Below are 21,052 nucleotides of genomic sequence, written 5' to 3'. Positions count from 1 at the left end.
CTATATGGAATACTTCACCAAACTCTGTTAAAACAAATCAACTAACTGAAAGATAAAAAGACAGTGTACAAAAATTATCAGTAGAGGGCCAGGAGCATTGGCCTAGTAGTAAAGTGCTTGCCTAGCATGCGTGAGACCCTGGATTCAATTCCTTAGTACCACAGACACAGAAAAGGCCAAAAGTGGTAGCGTGGCTCAACCTAGAATCCTGCCTACTTAGGAGGCTGAGATCTAAATCTCATAGTTTGAAGCTAGCCCAGGGCAAGAAAGGTTGTGCGCAGGCCCTGAGTTCAATTCCCATAACCACAATGTTAGGACAAAGGGAATCTGAGAAATGATAAAAGTTAAATAATAATATTTGTAACCAAAAAGAAGGAAGATAAAATATACAGAGAAAGGTGTGGAGAAAAGGAACCTTTTCACACTGCTGGTATGCTGTTATGAACTATAGAAATTTGGTATTTTGGAGATTACCTCCCAAATTAAAAATGCAAGTACTATATTAATGAGGGATTCCACTTCTCAGCATACATTCAATGTTTGCAAAATCAGTAGGTTGATGAGATAACTTTATGCCTTCTTTCATTTCAGTATTATTCAGGTCACTAATATATGAAATTAACAAACAAGATTAGGAAAATATGGCATGCATACACAATGGAGTGCTATCAGGCTTTAAAAATAGTAAGGAATCCTACATGAATGAACTTGAATGGGAAATTATGCCAAGCACATGAAGACAAATGCCATATAACTTTAGGTATATTGTGTATGTGTGTGTACATATCTGTATATATGGAATTTCAAAAGATCATGATTCATCAAGGAGGAGAGGAAAATGTTTTCCAGGGCCTATGGTGGGGAATGAGAATAAAAGAGATGTTGGTCAAAGAATATCAAATTTCTGATAGAAATGAAAAATAAGTTCAAGAGATATACTGTCTATCTTCATGAATAATGAACAATATACTACATATTTGAAATTTGCTAAAAGTATATTTAAGTGTTCTTATCACAAAATAAGTAGGCTAATTAGCTCAGATTACTTAATCCATAATTGCACATATTTCAGAACATTGTGTAACCTTATGAGTTTATAATTTTTAGTTTTCAACTAAGAAATGTATTCAAGTCATCATTCAAAAATTTTTGACCTGGGAAGCAGAAAAGGTGTTTCAGAAAGAGCAAAAATAAATGTAAGAAAACAGGATTATAATAAAATGATATATATCATAAGTAGTGCAAGTAGGCTTTTGATAGAATTCAATCTGTTTAATGTACTAGAAAGAGAATGTATTTAAAGTTCAAAGTCAATTGCTATTTCCAACCAGGGAAATTTTTAGAATCAAAGCACCTGCTTACTCATTCTTTCATTAAAATTTCCTTTGAAACCAAATAAAGAAGCAATTAAATTTAAAATAAAAAATAAAAATAACTGAATAAACATACTTTCTTCTTTTTTCTTCTGGAAATAATAGGTGTTATAGCATGTTGGTGACTCAGTAGATGGCACTGTTCCCATTAAATCAAAAGGGATCTAACAAAATGTCATAGTGGGAAAAAGGGCATACAAGACTAAAACATTATGGGCCTTTTCTAAAAAACAATATTAAACAATATTCTGAATATTCTTATGAATGTTTTAAACCAATCAAATATTAAATATGGTGAATGATTTTTAGTAGTACATTCTTTATCTCCATTTGTAGTTCATTCATTGGAATTCAACATAAATTTTTTTAATATTAATGAATGAAATAATATACCTCCTAAAGAAAATTAAATTGGTCATTACCAATAGTTATAAGGTGAAATTCCAGGCATAAAAACATGCACATTTAACTGAATTATTTAGGAGGCAAGTTTGAAACTAAACTTACTTGAAAAAATTAGTTCATCAGACCCCATCTCAACCAATATAAAGCTGGGTGCAGTGGAATGTATCTGTCACCCCAGCTATGTGGGAAATGTAAGTAGGAAGATTGTTGGCTAGGAAAAAAACAAGACTCTATGGGGGCGGGAGGGGGAGGGTGCAAAAGTTCTATGGGTAAGGCTCAAGCAGTGAAGTGCTACCAAAAGAAGTAAAAGGTTTTCAGTTCAAACCTTTGCACTACTTGTATTCTTCATTTATTGACTAGCATATTTACATAACTTTCTATGTTAAGTACCTAAGCTCCCTAATAGCAAGGAGTTTATCTAATCCTTTTAGGTTTGAACTCAAAGCCCTACTCTTGCTAGCTAGGCGCTCTACCACTTGAGCCATGTTCCTATCACCCTTTGCTCTTTGTTTTTCAAATAAGGTATCTAATTCATACTCTGGCCAGCCAGGGAATCAATCCTGTCTATGCTACCTGCACAGATAGGATGACAGACACAAACTACCATGTGTGGTTGAGACAGAACCTCACTAACTTTTTACCTGCACTGTCTCTAAACTTTTACCTTCCAATCTCTTTCTACAAGTAACTCGGTTATAGACATAAGCCAAAGTGCTAGGCCTAAAGAACCTAGTCTTTTTTGTGGGGGGGGGGAGAAAGAACTAGGGATTGTTTAAATTCAGGGCCTTGTAGTTGGCTAAGGAGAACTCTACCACTTAAATTCTAGCCTCCTGTCTCCATCTCATACGTTTTAATACTTCCAATACCACTCATTTAGAGATTTCATAGTACATGAGTAACCAAAGAAATATCTACTTAACAAAGGCATAAATTTAGTAAGCTTAACATTCAGTTATCATATAATCAATAATTATCTACTGAGCAAGGATATATTCAGTGGACAAAAACAACAAAAGCCTATAAAGTGTAAAATAATTTAACTTCCAAATATTACATTCAAGTCCTGAAGTTAAGTTAGTATTTCCATATAAGAAATAATTTACTTACCCTAAAAGGGGGTTATAGTAATCAATTTAAATAATATGGGTGGCAATCTTTAGTTATTTAGAGTGTTTACTAAGAACTTATAATGCTTCATAGTACCAAATCTACAAAATTCCTTAGGGATTTTAACAGAAGTCTTAAGTATCAGTATCCTGCCAGTCTCAGAATCCTACTAGTCTCAGAGACGTTACTCTCAAGACCATAATGTTGCTCCATTTCTAAACCTACATGTTCATAATTCCAAGATTCACAGAACCTGGTGATACACACCTATAAAATCTCTACTACTCAGGAGGAAGAAGCTGGAAGAGCTATCTTTCAAAAAGACTAGTCTAGGCAAAATCAACAAAATCTTATCTCTAAAACACATGTACATGCATACACATACACACATACATACACACACACACACACACACACACACACACACACACACACACACACACAAAGAACTAAAGGACTGATTGTATAGTTGCAGTGGCAGAATGCTTACCTAGCAATAGCAAAAGGCCCTGGGATCAATCACTGATACCAAGTTTGGATTTTGCCTTGATATTTGCTTCTATTCCTTGCCAGTACTGTATCTTGGTGACCTGAAGTCATTGCCCTACAAATCTGTTCATAGTAGAATCCTGCTAAAAGATAATAATTATGTATCTTAATGAGATCACATACACTGAATTTCCAAATATACCCTGACCTCCTGTTTGGAGCTAGTTTCTTTTGAAAATAGCAGGCTAATAAATCATACTTGCTTTTATACTTGCTCATTCCTAGTATAAAACGTCAGTGTAAGCAGAAGGCTCTGGGTTCAATTCCCAATGCCATCAAAAAGAACAAAGAGGACAGCAAAGGAGAGGAGAGGGTGAAAAAAAGAAGAGGAGAGGAGAGGAGAAAGAGTAAAGAAGACGAGGGGAGCTGGCTCATGCCTGTAATCCTAGCTACTCAAGAGGCACAAAAGAACCTGAGACTCTTAACTCCAATTAACCTCCAGAAAATGGGAAGTGGAGCTTGGCTCAAGGGTAGGGCAGTAGCCTTAAGCTGAGGAGCTCAGGGACAGCGCCCAGGCCAAGTTCAAGTCCTATGATCCATGAAGAAGAAAAGGAGGAGGAGGAGGGGGGCAGAGGAGGGGAAAAAATGAAAAGGAAAAGAAAAAAAGATGGTGCAAGAGCCAGATGTAGTAACACATTCTTGCAATTCTAGCCTGGAGGTAATGACAGAAGAATAACAAATTCAAGGTCAATATGGGCTACATAGCAGGTCTAGACTCACCTGAGCTTACATACAACTAAATAAAACAAAAACAAAATACTTAATGAGTCACATATTTTCCCTGAAGAAAACTAGTAACTTTTGCAATATCCTACTTAAAGCTGTATTACTGGCATTTTTGTGTTTAATAACTTTGTACCCATAAAAAGAAAAAGGATAAACTTGTTCCCTATAATTATGGTTTATAAATGAGTTATACCTTCAAAAGACTCACATATTGTAGGCTTGGTCTCCATCTGGTGGCACTATTGATAGCTGGATCGTAAGTGGCTTAACCTCATCAATGGATTAGTCAATTGATAAAATTATGGCCAAATAGAATATTAGGATGTGGAGTCTAATTAGAGAAAGTGGGTCACTGGGTATGTGCCTTTGAATGGTTTAATCTAGATTTTTTTCATACACATTTCCTGTCTTTACAGCCACACAACTCTATCACTATGATGATCTGTCTCATCACAGAGCTAAAAGCAATGGATCCTGGAAAATGAATTGTGATCATGAACCAAACAAATTTTCCTCTGAAGTTAATCTTCTCAGGTTTATTGTTCCAATAGAAATGGACTAAAACAGAAGTGAGGTTGTTGCTGTGCCTATTAATCACGTGGTTCAGAAGGCTGTAGAACTGGTTTTGGGGGGGATTTTGAAAAATTTGGAGAAGTCAGCTAGAAAAGGCTTAGAATGCTATAACTGAAGCTTAACAGGAGATTCTGATAGGAGCTTTAAAAACCTAAGTAACTTTTTGTCTTTTTCCCTCCATTGGGTTTACTTGTAGATTTATAGGCACATTCTAATTACCACAAATGAGGGAAACCATTCAACCTATGTTTCTTTGGTTCTGGCTTACTTCACTTAATATGATTTTTCCCCAAATATTTCCATTTCCATGTAAATGGGGCAATGTCATTTTTTTCTGATAGAAGCATAAATTCCATTATGCTGTGTGTGTGTGTGTGTGTGTGTGTGTGTGTGTGTGTGTGTGTATTCATTCATATTCATCCACTGAGGGGTATGTGAGCTGATTCCATATCTTGGCTATGATAAACAATGCTGCAATGAACATGGTTGTACTGATAGCTTTACTGTGGCCTTGTTTGTGGTCTATTGGATGAAATTCCCAGGAGTTGGATTGCTGGGTTATAGAGAAACTCTACTTTTCATTTTTTGAGGAACCTCCATATTGCTTTCCAGAATGGATGAACAAGTTCACATTCCTACCAACAGTATAACATCATTTCCCTTTCAGCATCTGTTTGGTTTTCTTGATAACTGACATTCTAATTGGGATGAGGAAAAATCTCAATGTTGCTTTGATTTGTCTCTCTCTCCCTCTCCTTTTCCCTCCCTGTCTGTCTCTCTCTCTCTCTCTCTCTCTCTCTCTCTCTCTCTCTCTCTCTCTCTCTCTCTCTCTCTCTCTCTCTCTCTCTTTCTCTCTCTCTCTCTCTCTCTTTGTCAGTCATAGGGCTTGGACTCTGGGCCTGGGCATTGCCCCTGAACTCTTCAGCTCAAGGCTCCTCCCCTACCCCTTGAGCTACAGGGCCACTTGTGATTTTCTAGTGGTTAACTGGAGATAAGAGTCGAATGATCATTAGTTCCCAGGCAGGCTCTGAACCATGATTCTCAGATCTCAGCCTCCTGAGTAGCTAGGATTATAGACATGAGCCACTGCACCTGGCCTTATTTGAATTTCTTTTATGGCCAGAGATGCTGAACAGTTATTCATTGTGAGTACAAATGACTAGAAATTCACACAGTGAGACCAAAGGAGGATAGTCTTAGGAGAGCATCACAAAGGCTCAACAGCTATGTGCATATGATCATATAAAATGATGTTTATCGAAATGAACTCCAAGAAATAGAAACAAGCGGTTTTTTGTTATTTTGCTTTTTTGTGTTTTGTTATTTTTTTCTCTTTTGTCACCATTTTTCACTTCTGTGCCTTTTGTCTTATATGTAAGTTTATCAGATTTGGAGAGGCTCAGGGGGGAGCACAGAAATGGTGGAACAAAGGGTAAACAAATGAATCAGTGATACTCACTAGACACTATGTTGAAAATTACGATAAAACTTGTGGGGGTGAGAGTTGGGAAAGAAAAACTGGGAGAAAATAAGAACTGTTCAAAAGGAAATGTACTCACATTACCTGACTTATGTAACTGTAACCTCTCTGTACATCACCTTTACAATGAAAAATAAATTAATTTAAAAAAGATGTACCAGGTGACAGGAAAATGATGAACAGAGAGAGAGAGAGAGAGACACACAGAGAGAGAGTGGGGGGGGGGAGAGAGAGAGAGAGAGAGAGAGAGAGAGAGAGAGAGAGAGAGAAAGAAAGAGACAGAAAGAGGGAGGGAGGGAGGGAGGGAAGGAGAGAGGGAGGGGGAGGGAAGGAGGGGGAAAGAAACAGAGAGAGAGAGAGAGTGTGTCCTGAGTTCCTATTGTAAAGAGTAAAACTGTATGACATTTCAGATGAGAAATAGGTATCCTGGGAACTGGACAAGAGGCCACTCCTGTTACATTCTGGCAAACTGCATATCAACATTTTATCCATGACATGATGTCCATGACATGTGACTTAGTTGGGAAAATGAGTTTAAAGATGATGGAGAAATTAATCTGGGAGAGGAAATATCAAGGTAGTACAGCATTCATGCAAAGACATGGTTATTGCTAGCTGCTTTTAGCGAAGTTTCTAGTGAAAATTTAGAGCCAAAAGCAGAGCAAAAGGATATTTAAACAAAACAAAACAACAAAAACAAAACAAAAAACTTGGAGTGTAGCCAGAAAAGGAGCATTTAAAGTTTAAGTGAAGAAACCTTAGGTTCTAAAGTGATTAGCACCCCTGAAAAGAAGCTAAGTACTTCCCCTGAGGAAAGATTCTATTCAAGAAATCGTATGAATTGACCAGATCCCACTTAACATAGACTTAAAAATATAAAGTTGCAAATCCATTTCATTCCAAGATTTGGCTTTGAGAAAATATCTTAAGGGCACTCTATGTTTCAGCTATCTAAGCACTCAGAAACTATAGTAGCCAAGAACCAAAAGTGCCAGATACTGAGTTCTGTGGTGACACAGGCTTTCACTCATATTCCAAAAGAAAACCCAGGAGTCCAGATAATGTATTACAAGGAATTCCTGCCAAGTATCCTCTGAGAGGTCAAGGCATAACGTTGTGACAGTAAATCCATAACTGCAATGGAAACCCAGAAAGTTAGGACTGTGGAATGTCTGCCCAGGAAAGCCAAGGGCAGCAAGCACAGCCAGACTATATCAACTACTGCCAGTAGAGTTGTAGAGGCATGGCTGTCCAAGTCTTTGGTGGTCACATCATGTCACAATATGTCCCAGATGCTGGACACAAACCTATAGGATTTAATGCTCTACATGTTGCATCTCCTTCTTGGAAGTAAAAAAAAAAAAATGCATTTATTTAGTAGCCCCAAATAAAATCCCGAGTGTATACTCTTCAGAGTATGCTGTGTAACTACTCCCTTTCTCTTTACTATAAAGAAAATAGCTTTGCTCCATCATAATGCAACCCCCACCTAAAAGTAATGGAGCCAGCAAACAATAAACTGAGACCTCTGAAGATAAACATTTGTTTCCTAAATTTCTACGGGACAAAAAGGCTAGCTTAACTGGTTACACAAACCAGGCAAAAACAAGTTACTGAATACCATAAATGGAAGGTTAAAACAGCATGCTTTTGCAGAGGCAACCATTTAATTTGGATGGATAGACATAGATTAGAGGGGGAAAAAAGTCCTAAAATCTTACCTAAAATTACTGAACTAACAAAGTATTTGCATTATTTGCATTTCATTGGAAGAGAAGTAAAGTATACAAGAAAGTTTTTCAATAAGTTCTTATTTCCAGGTATACTGAAATTTTCTTGTGAACAAAATAATCAAAGTACATCTAATCTATTATCTATTTGAAAGTTTAGCAGCTCCTAGCTCCTTAAAACTGTCAGTGGATACTACAAATGTGTTTCACATGATCCTTAGAGGAGTTGAAAGGTTCCAACCAATAAGCTGGCAATACAAATCATGGATAAAATTTGCTAATTAATAGAAGACAGCATCCAAAACAATGTCCCAGATGTTCTGTAAGGTAAAATACTTATAGATTATAAAGAAAAGACTAGTCTTGTGTTTTATCTCAAAAAACAAACAAACAAACAAACTAAGAGAGCCCAAAAAAATAGAATGGAAGAAAGATAACCTCTTCAACAAGTGGTGCTAGTAGAACTGGTTAAGCACCTGCAGAAAACTAAACTTGGATCCTTCTTTGTTACCCTGCGCCAGAATTAACTCCAAATGGATCAATGACCTCTAGGTAAAAGCAGATACACTGAAAACTTTTCAAGAAGGAATAGGAGACAGACTAAGTCTCCTTGGCACAGGTGGAAACTCTCTTAATAAGGACCCAGAAACACAACAAATTAAAGAAAGTCTGGATAAGTGGGACTGCATTAAACTGAGAGCTTCTGTATGGCAAAGGACATAGCTAGCAAACTAACTAGAAAGCCTACAGAGTGGGAGAAGATCTTCACTAACCAAACAACAGACAAAGGCTTCATATGTAAAATATATCAACAGCTCAAAAAATTGAATCACTCCAAAACTAATCTCCAAAGAAACAACAATCCCATTAAAAGATGGGCCAAAGACTTAAAAAGAGTCTTCCCTGAAGAAGAAATAAGAATAGCCTATAGGCACATGAAGAAATGCTTGACATCTCTGGCCATAAAAAAAAAAATGCAAATCAAAACAACTCTAAGATTCTAACTCACTCCAGTTAGAAAGGCCAGGAATGAAAAATCTAATAACAACAGATGCTGGAGGGGATGTGGCCAGGAGGGATCACTACTAAACTGTTGGTGGGAGGGCAAACGCATTCAACCACTATGGAAAGCAGTATGGCAGTTCCTCAAAAGATTAAACACAGAGCTCCCCTATGACCCAGCAATTCCACTACTTGGGATTTACCCAATCATCCAGAAACAAGGACATACTAACTCCACTATCACAATGGTGTTCACTGAAGCACTACTTAGCATAGCAAAGATGTGGAACCAACCCATATGTCCCTTAGTTGATGAGTGGATCAATAAGATGTGGTATTTATACACAATGGAATTCTATGCTGCTATCAGAAAGAACGCCATCACCCCATTTGTAAGGAAATGGAAAGACTTAGAAAAAATCATATTAAGTGAAGTAAGCCAGACTCAAAGGAACATCAGCTCAATGGTTTCCCTCATTTGTCATAATCAGTAGAAACCCTGGGCTCTCCTAGCAGAGATTTACAATAGAACAAAACCTAGATGCATAAGGCCATATAGTATGATGCTAAATGAAAGGACCTCCAGGATATAGAAACAAAAGCCATATAATGAGTGATTGTTGTCCTTAATGTACTGTTATCTCTCATCTCTTTTGCTGTCCCTTGGTTATCTCATATTCTTACAGTATTTCACTTGGTTATTGTTGGGAGCCAAGTAAAGCCATTCTAATAACTTTCTGCTGAGACCTGTAGTAGGGGTAAACAAGTGGACCTCTTTATCCTGCCCACCTGTTGTGCTGATAGGCTCCCGCACCCAATATAAGGAGGGGAGTTTTAGAGAGATTCCTGCCTTGATGAAGCTTCGTGGCGTTTCTGTTCATGCTCCGGAGAAGCAAGGCTGAGTGCGGGAGGACAGTGGGCCCTCTCCTCTCGCGGCGGCTTGGACTGGTTGGGGTGTGTTTTTCCCATCGCTCTTCAAGAGGGACTGGGGATGAAGGACCCCGACATATTGGCGCCCAACGTGGGGCTCAAAAGAGGCACGACTGTGAGTTGAGTCAAGTGAGAGATACATAGAGGAAAGACTAAAAAACCAGAGAACCTGAAAGGAAGATAATGCAAAGAAAAAGAAAAAGGGACTGAAAGGCCAGGGAAACCTGAAGGGAAAATGCAGGCTGAAATTGCTCACAGGGAAAGAGAAAAAGACAGGGAGGAAGACAAAGAGAAAGACACGGGGAGAAAGACAAAACTCAAAGACTGAACCAGCGAATGTGTGTAAATTAGAGATTGTGTGAAAGAGATTTTAATCATTCCTAGTCACCTCCGAAACGCGGGTCACTTTGGGTATGGTAGGGAGGAACCTCGCGGGAGTCTCTGGCCAGAGCAGTATAAAGGCGACGATATTTTAGAATAGAATCGAAATGGGTTCAAACCGGAACAACCGCGAATGTGTGTATATTTTAGAATAGAACCAAGATGGGTTCAAACCGGAACGACCGCGAATGTGTGTAAAGAGATTTTAGAATAGAACCAAATGGGTTCAGACTGGAACCCGCGAATGTGTGTGTGTGGAAGGTAAATCTAAGTCTATACGGGAGTAAACAGTTTAAGAACAGGTGAAAAGCGCAGACTTGAGAAAGAGAATTAAGTGGTAGTGATTTAGAAAGCCTGTGCTCGGGTTCAGAATAGTTGAAAACAGGCTAAAGCTTTTTAAAGCCCCTGAGTCAGTTTGAAGAAGTTACAGAAAATGGATCTTCGCCCATAACCCCCCTAAAAATGAAGGGACCAGAGTCATTTTTGGAAAACAAAAAGGGGGGACTGGAAGACTCCTCTAATTCTTCCATTGCCCTGCTATTCCCTATGGCTTGTGTGAATGTTTTCTTAGTTGATGTTGGAATGCATTCCTGTTTTCTCTGGCTATTGTAGCAGAGCCCCTCAGTATATACTAGTGCCAATACAGGAGAAGAATGCTTTCCCACTCATGAGTAAAAGAGACTTTGGTATTTTCCTGCCCTTACTGCTGCGAGTATTGCCCTTGCCACTGTGGCTCTACAGAGAATGCTTTGAATGTGAGGACTGGAATTGTTATGTGCACAAATGACAATATTCTAACTTTGGGTGATTGATATAATTGTAATATGTCTATTGCCTGCCTACAAAGTCAATGCAAAAAGTGCTAATGAGACAGGCATCTGCTCCCATGGAAATAGGTGCATCCCCTCAGGTCTGATTTGCTTAAATGGACGGCTGGTGGTCAAAAACGGGCAAGTCCTAGCTGTTAGCCTAATGAGCTTGGAGACACCTAAGACAGGCACAGCCGATCTAATATGGTGGTAGCCCCACATATACTAAGTTTTGTCTTTAAGATAAAAACGGGGGAGATGTTGGGGGCCGAGTAACACCATTCTAATAACTTCTGCTGAGACCTGTAATAGGGGTAAACAAGTGGACCTCTTTATCCTGCCCACCTGTTGTGCTGATAGGCTCCCGCACCCAATATAAGGAGGGGAGTTTTGGGGAGAGAGCGATTCCTGCCTTGATGAAGCTGCGTGGCGTTTCTGTTCATGCTCCAGAGAAGCAAGGCTGAGTGCGGGAGGACAGTGGGCCGTCTCCTCTCGCAGCTTGGACTGGTTGGGGTGTGTTTTTCCCCATCCCTCCTCAAGAGGGACTGGGGATGAAGGACCCCGACAGGTTATCTGATATATTGTATATGTGTGTTATTTGGTTATTCGAAGTTGGATAGAGAAGGGGGGAAAACAAGATGAGGGGAAGGGGAGGCAAATGGGGACCAAGTCATGAGAAAGGTTATCAATGTATGTGAAGTAATTCACCTTCTACCAGGTGAATATAATGTAACCTTTCTATTAATTACAATAAAAATATATGAAAAAACAGTAATAAAAAAAATGATGGTTTTGGGGCCAGGAATTTGGCCAGTGGTAGAGTGCTTGCCCAGTATGCACAAAGAGCCAGATTTGATTCCTGGGAATCACATATAGAAAAACAGAAGTGGTGCTGAGGCTCAAGTGGTAGAGCTCTAGCCTTGAGAAATCCCAAGGACAGTGCTCAGGCTGAGTGCAAGCCCGGGACTGGCACAAAAAAAAAGTTTTTTAAACTCAAAAGGAGAGCTTCTGTCTTTATTTTGCTCATTCATCCTTAACCTGTCACCTTTTCTGCTTCTATGGAACTCATCTACATCCCTCTTTTCTTTGTCACACATTGTCTGAAACTTAATATATTTCTGCCACTTGTTTGTGCATTCACTTGGTTGTAGCCTTCTGTTTGCTTGCTTGCTTGTACTAGGGTTTAAACTGAGGGCCTTGAGTTTGCTATGCAAATGGTCTTCCATCTGAAGTATATCTCCAGACCTTTTTGCTTTAGTTGTTATTATTATGCCAGTCCTGGAGCTTGAACTTAGGGCCTTGGGCCTTCTCATGGCTAACACTTTACCACTTGAGCCACAGTCCCATTTCCAGTTTTTCTGTCAAACCTACAGCTTCGTGTATGCTGGGCAACTACTCTAGCACTAGGTTGGCCACACTCTGGCCCCATGTTAATTATTTTTTTTTCATATCTTCCCTCATGAGAGAGATAATTTATTCAAAGTATAAATTAAACCTTCAGATGTTTACTTAATTCTTTATTTACAAATGCTGTGATACTCTTTTCATGGTAACTACTGCTTATTTTTTAATTTAGATTTTTATTGTAATTAATAGAAGGGTTACATTATATTCACCAGATAGAAGGTACATTAGTTCACAAACATTGATACCCTTTCTCATGACATGGTCCAGAATCTCATATTTTGCTGAAGGCTGGCTTCTCAGACTACCACACCTCCCAGTTGCTGGGACCAAAGAAGCTTACCTACCTCATTGGTCCAGATGGAGTCTCATCTTTTTGCCCATGCTGGCCTCAAACCATGATCCTCTTGATCTCTGCCTCCCATGTAGCTTGAACTTCTATTTTATTCTGTTAAAGTATCTTGCAGTTTAGGCCAGGATAGCCTAGAATTCACTATGTAGCCTGGACTGGCCTCAAACTCATAATCTTCTGGTTTCGGCCTTCAAACTGTTTGCCCAACTCTTTCTTCACCTTCTTGATTATACTTTTAGTATAAACAATTTTCATACAGGCCTCTATATGCCTTAGCTAACTAAAAGTATGAGAAAGCCTTATATGCCTGGCTTCGTTCTGTACTCTTTTACTTTGGATCAGATTCCTGCTAAACTGCATGTTAATCATTTAAGACATGTTGTCTTTAGCTGGTAATCCTCTTTAAGGATAATGAAACCAACATATTTTGCTGCCAACTTCTGTATCTTAGTCTAGCCCCCTGGGAAAGTGCCTTTATTCATCGCCCTAAACCTAAAGTCATCGTGTATTCTAGAAACAGAAAGCCTTGCAGGCAAATCACCCCATGATGAGACTACTCTCTGTCAAGAAGGAAAATTACCCTATTACATGACACTCTTAAGGAGGTACAATTATCTCATGGGAACTGGTTTGCTCCCTTGAGAGATAAGAACTTCTGGGCTAAATATAGTGATATAAGCCTATAATATGAGCTAGTAGGGAGATGGACATAAGAGGTTCAGCACTGAGGCTCTGCAAGGCAAGGATAGCCTCAAAAACTAACAGCAAAAGAGACTGAGAACATAGCTCAAGTAGTAGAACACTTCCTAACAAACAAGAGGCCTTGGGTTTAATCCCTAGTAACAGGATGAAAAGGCTTGGAATACATCTTCATATTGTGTCTACCTTAATCTCAAGTCAGATTCTACTCAATTCTCTACATAAATACATTGAACATCTGAAAAAAAAAGCAAAGTAATGTACCCACTACTTGACGAATGTAACTGTAACACCTCTATATGTTACTGACAAAATAAATTTTTTTTTAAAAAAAGCTTTGTCCCATTAAACTTCCTGTCATTGCTTAGTCTCTCTCTCCTTACCTTTCCATCTACCTCCCAATTGGATAATGATTCCTCTAATGAAAAACCTCACTTGAAACAGCATACTTCTAATTCTTGAACATAATTTCATGTGGAATTTGTGGAAGGGAAGATCACATTTCAAGTCCACGCCTAGGCAAAAATCAAGACCCTAATTTGGATGTAATCTAAAAGTGAAAAGAGCTACAACCTTCCCTCAAGTAGCAGAGTACTTGCCTATTAGCAAAAATAAGACTCTGAGCTAAAATGCTAGTGCTGACAAAAGCAAACATGAAAAATTGAGAGAATGTGTGTGTGTGTGTCCAGAAGGAGAAGAGAGAAATGCTTTCTAAATTTAACTCCTGGATTGCAATTGCAATAACACTTAGAAATAAAAATAATCACTGATCTAGATTTAATTGTAGTTTACTAAAAACTTAACAAGACATTATTTGTATCCCTACTTAGACCAAGAAGAATTTCAAACAGGTATATTTTTTAAAAGTTAGAAAACAAAGATGAATTCTTTAAAACACAAAAACAAGGAGGAGGTAAAAATAAGGTTTATAAAGGTCTGTAATTTAGGTAAACCCACTGTCAGTTCTTTAGTTTGTTTTTGGTGGGGAAGAGTAAGGCAGTCCTGGGGTTTGAACTCAGAGCCTGGGCTCTGTCCCTGAGCCTCTCAGGGCTCAAGGCTAGTGTTGTACCACTTGAGCCACTTCCAGCTTTTTTGGAGTGGTTTATTAGAGATAAGAATCTCATGGAATTTCCTGTCCCAGGCAGTCTTTGAACTGAGATCCTCAGCTCTCAGCCCCTTGAGTAGCTAGGATTACAGGCATGAGCCACTGGCACCTGGCTTTATGTCTTAATAGATGCATGGTTATTGAAGGCATAGTTAAATACAGCAAGCTACTATTCTATGCCTAAATGTTTTCTGAAAGGTTAAACATCATTTTGTTTTGTTTTGCTAGTTCTTGGGCTTGAACTCAATGCCTAGGCACTGTCCTTGAGTTTTCTCGAGGCTAGTGCTCTACTGCCGGGGCCAACCGGCAGCAAACCAGGGTTCGCAGATTGGGGTTCCTGAAATAGGGGGCAAGGACTAGGAAGAAATAGAAGAGAGACAGACACACCGGGTCCGGGATGTCCGCAGTCCAGGTAAAGACTGCCGCGTTTATTTTTCACTCCCGCTTCTTCCCTCCTTCCGACCCAGGGCACCTCCAAGTGTTACATTCATATGGTAAATCTCAGGTCATTTACATAGAATAGGGCCAGAAAACAATAAGACAATAAAGCCATTGTCTGATGCAAGTCAAGGTACAGTTTGATTCCACTCTGGCTCCCAACACTCTACCACTTGAGCCATAGCACCACTTCTGGCCTTTTCTGTGTATGGGGTACTGAGGAATTGACCCCAGGGCTTCATGCATAGTAGGCCACGCTCTCAGCTCCACAGTATTTTTGTTTGTGGGTCATGGGGCTTGAATTCAGCCTGGGCTCTGTCCCTGAGCCCTTCAGTTCAAGGCTACCACCATACCCCTGGACCTGGGGGTTGTCCCTCAGCTCTTCAGCTGAAGTTTACAGCTCTACCATGGAGCCAAGCCCCACTTCCTATTTTCTAGAGGTTAAATGGAGATAAAGCGTCTTGGGTCTTTTTGTGCCCGGGCTCGCTGTGAACCTTGATACTCAGATCTCAGCCTCCTGAGTAGCTAGGATTACAGGCATGAGCCACCACACCAGCTCCCACGGCTCCCACAGGAATTTTTGTTATTGGTAGTCCTTGTGGGACTTGAACTTGGGCCTGGGCACTGTCCCTGAGCTCTTCAGCTCAAGGCTAATAATACTCTACCACTCTGAGTCACAGCCCCACTTCCAGGTTTCTGGCAGTTAATTGAATACAGGAGTCCCACAGACTTTCCTGCTGGCTTTGAGTTGCAATCCTTCAATCTCAGCCTCCTGAGTAGCTAGGATTATAGGCTTGAGCCACCAGCATACAAAGGGTATTTTTAATAGTGACTTCATTTGGGGAGAAAAAGTAAGGACTGAGGTTGAGAAATAATGAGGTGACAAGTAAATTATTTCTCAGTTTATGTATTTCTGTATTGTATCATGTCTTCCTTAGATACAAGTAAGTAATAAATTACTAAGCAGACTGACATAAAAGGCATAATAACCAAATATGGTCTCATGGCATAGAATGCACAGAAAAATAAGTGGTACCATTTAAAGAGGAAGAATATGATATTTTTATGGGAAAGAGACGAGTAGTAAGGCAGGCAGGATAAGTTGCTATATAGTCTATCAAAATGTTGAGGTTTGTTTTCAAAGGAAATCACCTTAAATTAAAAAAAAAAACAATTACATCAGGTGCAGCGGCTCACACCTGTAACCCTAGTTACTCAGGAGGCTAAAATCTGAGGATCACAGTTCAAAGCCAGCCTGGGTACTAAGTCCATGAGACTCTTATCTCCAATTAACCACCAGAAAACCAGAAGTGGTACTGTAGTTCAAGGGGTAGGGCAATAGCCTCGAGCTAAAGAGCTCAGCGACAATGCCCAGGCACAGAGTTCAAGTCACAACAACAACAACAAAAAGTAATTACCTCTAAATCCCTTCACACTTTACATTCAATAATTATTAGCTAGTTTTAGTACTATATTTCATGTATTTCTGGATCTCAGGCCAACTTAAATAGAGACAGACTATATTAGTGGTTCCCACAATCTTGTGTATGTGTGTGTGCATGTTAGTACAAGGGGTTGAAATCAGGGCCTCCCACTGTGGCTTGGTTTGCTTGCTCATAGCTGGTGCTGTACCACTTGAACCATACCTTCAGTCTGTCTGGATGGCTTTGAAATCAAGATCTTCAGATCTCAGCTTCCTGAGTAGCTAGGATTACAGATGTGAGTCATTGACACCTAGCTCACAATCAATTTTTTGTACCAAGTTTTAGTCATCCTTAGTAACAAAGAAAAATATGAGATGTCTTTTCTGTCAAACTGAATCTATACAACATTTGTTCAGTTTGCCCTTTAATTATGATTTAAGTTGAAATGTTCTTTATGAAATAACAGTGATGGCCACAGTTGGATTTCACTATACAATTACTTAGAAAAATGTTAAGTTGGTACTTCTTTGGCTATTTACAAAACTTTTTAATACTAGTGCCCGAAACCTAAACATCTAAAAGCCACTAGGGTAGATATGAAAGATATTTACTCTTTCAACCCAACAAAAAGCTTAAATCTCCTATAATCTAAGAGGAATCAAATTAACATATCTATCAACTTTATCATAAAGATGAATAGAAAATTCAGAAATTAGGAAATCATTGACAAATGTTTTTATGCCCCTAAAAACTTCAAAAGCAACACAAAATTTATTTATGTATTTATTATATACTTGCCATGATGGCAATATAAAATATTAAACTCACTATAGTGTCATTTAAACTCAGAATGACAGGGTTGTCATTCAATACCACAAGGATTTGTCAGAAGCAAGAAAGCTAGAATAAAATGAATGGCAATTAAGAAAAATAGAAATATCCAGTGAATAGAAATGGAAACAATCAGAATTACCATGAGTAATGGACAAAAATTAACAAATAAAAATCTAGTCATGGGTCCTGAGTTTCTAAACAAAGAAATGATGATACATCAGAATGTATACTTAATATTGATCCCCAAATTACTAAGCAGGGTTTGGGTAAAAGAAAACCATGAAAGAGATTACAACTGGATGGAATGTCAAAATGAAAATATAACCATCAGCTTAGCTACTCAGAATTATTTACATCTCTTTAGAGAAAGGACTGGTCCTATGTCATGTTCTTGATAAGTGACAATTTGAATGTTCAAATGACTATAACACAGCCCCTGAAGAAAACTTTATAGGGCCAAAAGGAAAAGAGCAGAAACACTGAAATGAAAGCTAGTATGTAGGGAAAATTCTGAATGAACTATTCCATTCCAGCCTTTTCAACAGAAATAGAACAACAAAGACATTCTATAGATACAATAAACTTAACATGTAGCAAAACCTACAGTAAGCTACACATGTAATCCAAGCTTGAAGGAATGCAGGAAATTTCATCTCAAAATGTAACATTTGTAGCAGTTAAATTAAAGGCTCTTAGAGATAAATAAATCCTGGAAAAGGCTTTACATGATATTTCCTTTACTTGCCTAAAGACAGTCATAGAAGAAAACAGGTGTCTTCTGTTCACTCTCTGAAGTTTCATTATGAAAACTCATAACCCAAGAAGAAAACTGAAAGACTGTAACTACACGAGTAAATTCCCACAAGCTATTTATTGTTTGTCTCTTTGGTCTATTCTTTGAGTGAAAATCGTTAATGAAATATTGTCTTTCCTCTTACCCATTTATTTCGCCAAAAATAATGATTTACTTCAAATAATGATTTACTTCTTTGCATAGTCCACATTTCTCTTTTCTATGAAGAAGAGTACATAACCTATGAATCTCAATGGATTATTGTATAGCCACTCACCTGTAATGACCCCACCTGCACAGAAATGCATTTTATATCTTTCTTCTGATTAATCTTTTGTGATTTACAACCTCCAGAAGTTTAAATTACATATTACTAATGTTAAGTTTTTTTGTTGTTGTTGATTTATAACAGCTATAGGAGGTTTCAATGTTTCATTTCTATACTGTAGTCCAATTTCAGTATCTCTATCACTAATGTTACATGTTACATTATTCTTCAAAACCATATTTCTAACACTCAAGAAACTGAGTTCAAGCCAGGCACGATGGCTCACCCCTGTAATTCTAGTTACTCAAGAGGCTAAAGTGTGAGGATCACAGTTCAAAGCCAGCTTGTGCACAAAAGTCCATGAGACTCTTATCTCCAATTAACCACTAGAGAAAAAAACTGGAAGTGGTGCTGTGGCTCAAGGGGTGGGGCTGCAGCCTTTAGCTGAAGAGCTCAGGTGTCGGGGTTCTTCATCCCCAGTCCCTCTTGAGGAGGGATGGGGAAAAACCCCAACCAGTCCAAGCTGCGAGAGGAGAGGGCCCACTGTCCTCCCGCACTCAGCCTTGCTTCTTCGGAGCACGAACAGAAACGCCACGCAGCTTCATCAAAGCAGGAATCTCTCTCTCTCCAAAACTCCCCTCCTTATATTGGGTGCGGGAGCCTATCAGCACAGCAGGTGGGCAGGATAAAGAGGTCCACTTGTTTACCACTACTACAGGTCTCAGCAGAAAGTTATTAGAATGGTGTTACTCGGCCCCCAACACTCAGGGATAGCACCCAAGTCCCACGACTGACAAAAAGGAAAAAAAAAAAGAAAAAAGAAATAAACTAAGTTCATTAGTATTATAACTAAAATGGTTATTCTTTAACTTTAGACCTTGTTTAGTAAGTTCTTCACCTGTTATATGTTAGATTAATTAACTTCCTCAGTAAAGAAATGTGATATAGATATATATATTATAGGTAAAGCAATGCCTCCTCACAAAAACTGTCAAATCAATCTTATATTTAATGTACTTCAGAGTATGCTACTACAAAATATCCTACTTATACCAAAGGATTGTTCTGAACTTAAGACAATTTTTAAAAAGATAAAAGGTTATGACAGAAATGCATACATCTGCAAACACACACATATAAACTTGTACGTGCACAAACATACACACGCACACATACACAATTTCTCTGCCTTTCTTCTTTTACCAGGAGGGATAGAACAATCCTTAAATGTTTTCTAGTCACCAGAAACAACTCTATTATCAAGCCAGAGTAGCCAGTATCAGGGGAATCTACATGACAAACCTTATGAAGTGCCCTTATTTTGCTAGCTATTTTAGGAAAGAGAGTCTCATGTTTTCCTTGGGGTGTACTGGGCATAATTCACCTATGTCAGGATTACTTTTTTTTTTTTTTTTGCCAGTTGTAGGGCTTGAACTCAGGGCCTGAGCACTGTCCTTGGACTTTTCTCAAGGCTAATGTTCTACCACTCGAGCCACAGCACCTCTTCCAACGTTTCATTCTATGTATGTGGTACCGAGAAATCGAATCCGGGCTTCCGTGCATGCTAGGCAAGCACTCTACCACTAGGCCAAATCCCCAGTCCCAGGTTTACTTTTTAGTTAGGAAAACAGGCATGTGGTATTACCAGCTCTCTACTAAGAAAGCGTCTCAAACTTTTCTGACCTAGCTAGCCCCAAAGAAAGATTCTCCCAACATGAGCCAATAGCCACCCAACCCTCAATCGCATTTCTATACCTAACTCTGCCCTTGACCACACATCCACTATGACTCTAAGTATTTCTCAAATATAAAATACAAAGAAGTTGTAGGAAAGTAAAAAAAAAGTAATAACTGTTAGATATGTTGTCAACTATTTTCAACATATACTAAATTATGCCCAGTATCACTTTATAATCAAACTGAAATGAAAGGGTTGTCTGATGAAGTTAAGCATAAAGATCCACTAATTTAGCTGCAAAAATGAAATTTTAAAAATCAATGATTTACCTGAAAAACAATACAGAAGCACAAAAGATAAAATGGTAATTGAATGACTTAAAAGTATAATATTTGAAATTAAAATTATAATGAAGGAGCTTTAACAGTATATTAGAGGAAGTAGAAAATAATGAAGTTGAAGATTAATCAAAATTCTCTAAACTGAAAGAGAAAAAGGACTTAAAAATGAATAAAGTTCAAGACACTATGGAACAATTTCATATATGATTGCAATCATAATTATGCATAATATATAATTGTGATCTTGAGCAGAAAAGAGTAAGACTTGGAAATGTAACAGCCAAAAATTTCTCAAATATGATGAAAAAGTATCTTTCAAATTAAGCTTTTTACAAGCAGGATGGATATGTTAATATAGCCATGTGAAGGTAGTTATATCATAGTACAACTAATAAAAACTATAAATTAAAAAATCTTGAAAGCAGCCAGAAAGGCACAGGCAAGAAAGGGGAATACTGCGTAAATACATCAAGAATAAGAGCAACAAGTAAAAGGATTATGAACTTCTCATTGAAAGTCAGAAAATAACAGAATGACATCTTTAAAGTAAAAGGAGGGATAGGAATTCCATCTTCTACAACAACATCTTTCAAAAATGAAAGCGAAATAAAAACAAAACTTGAGAGAATGATTCTAGGCTAAAAACAGACA

General features: G+C 38.3%; 1 protein-coding gene across 8 annotated transcripts in view; it reads right to left on the bottom strand.

The window, feature by feature from the left end:
* Positions 1-21,052, bottom strand: part of Gphn (gephyrin) — a 337,298-nt gene that overhangs the window by 278,661 nt on the left and 37,585 nt on the right. The gene's annotated exons all lie outside the window — the stretch shown is intronic.

Source organism: Megascapheus bottae, chromosome 14 (assembly GCF_031878675.1).
Source record: "Megascapheus bottae isolate mThoBot1 chromosome 14, mThoBot2.hap1, whole genome shotgun sequence".
NCBI lineage: Eukaryota > Metazoa > Chordata > Mammalia > Rodentia > Geomyidae > Megascapheus > Megascapheus bottae.
This window is presented reverse-complemented; position numbering and strand designations above follow the sequence as displayed.